The following is a 990-nucleotide window of genomic DNA, read 5'->3' on the forward strand; positions in this document are numbered from 1 at the left end:
AACCTTTTATTAAGTTGTCTCTATTCTCCAGCAGGGCAGCTAGGGATTTGGAAGGCCCCAGAGAGAACCACAACATCCTGTACAAATAATTAAAGTAATTGCTACAAACAAAAACTGCTGTGAGGGAAAATGTTGTGAAATTTTCATTAAAATATTCAGTATACATATATTTAACTTGCGAGTACCCCAATTCTCCTTTATAGCACCTTGCCAGGGTACCCAAAAAAAAAAAAAAAGTCATGCAAGTGAGAATCAGGCCTCATATGCATACTTTTTAAAACCCTACACCTCACACTCTAAGCTTTTTCTTACTCCAGTCAATGAGTTGCCATCACCAAATAAGGATGAAGACAGAGGACAAGACAGGAATGGAAAGCAGGACATCCTGAATCATCTAGTCCCTTCTTCTTTCATTTCCTCCCTTTCGCCTTCCTTTCTGCCAGGAAGTCAAAGTATCATATGTACTCATTCCTAAAAGCATTAAGCTTCAATATTTTAAGACTAGCAAGAGATTCTGAGGGTCAAATACCCATCAGAATGTTACAGAACCTTCCACCTTTGACAGCCAGAAAGTTTCCGAATTCCAACGTACTACTACTAATAGCCGATCTATATATCCTTTAGATTTTGTGCCAACATTGCCTTTGGGCCTAAATAACTTCCTTCCTTCCGGATGGTTAGGTCCTTCATGCATTTACAGACAGCAATCACACCACCTTGCTCTGAATCTTCATTTTACTTAGCTAAGTAATTTGATCTCCTTTCATTCTTCCTCTGGAGAGATTCTCTTCTCTGAAAAAGAACAGGGAAGCATCCAAGATCTTTCACAAGTTGACAGGTTTGTATACAGCAAAAGCAAGTGAGTAACTGGAGACTCACTCAGCCAAAATTCCATTATGCCAGGAACAGAGCCTTAGAAAGTGTTAATATGGTAGCCCACGGATGCACAGCATACTTGAAACGCTTGACAGTGCACCCAGGCTGACAAAC

This window comes from Egretta garzetta, unplaced genomic scaffold, assembly GCF_000687185.1.
Source record: "Egretta garzetta isolate BGI_Z169 unplaced genomic scaffold, ASM68718v1 scaffold769, whole genome shotgun sequence".
Taxonomy (NCBI): Eukaryota; Metazoa; Chordata; class Aves; order Pelecaniformes; family Ardeidae; genus Egretta; species Egretta garzetta.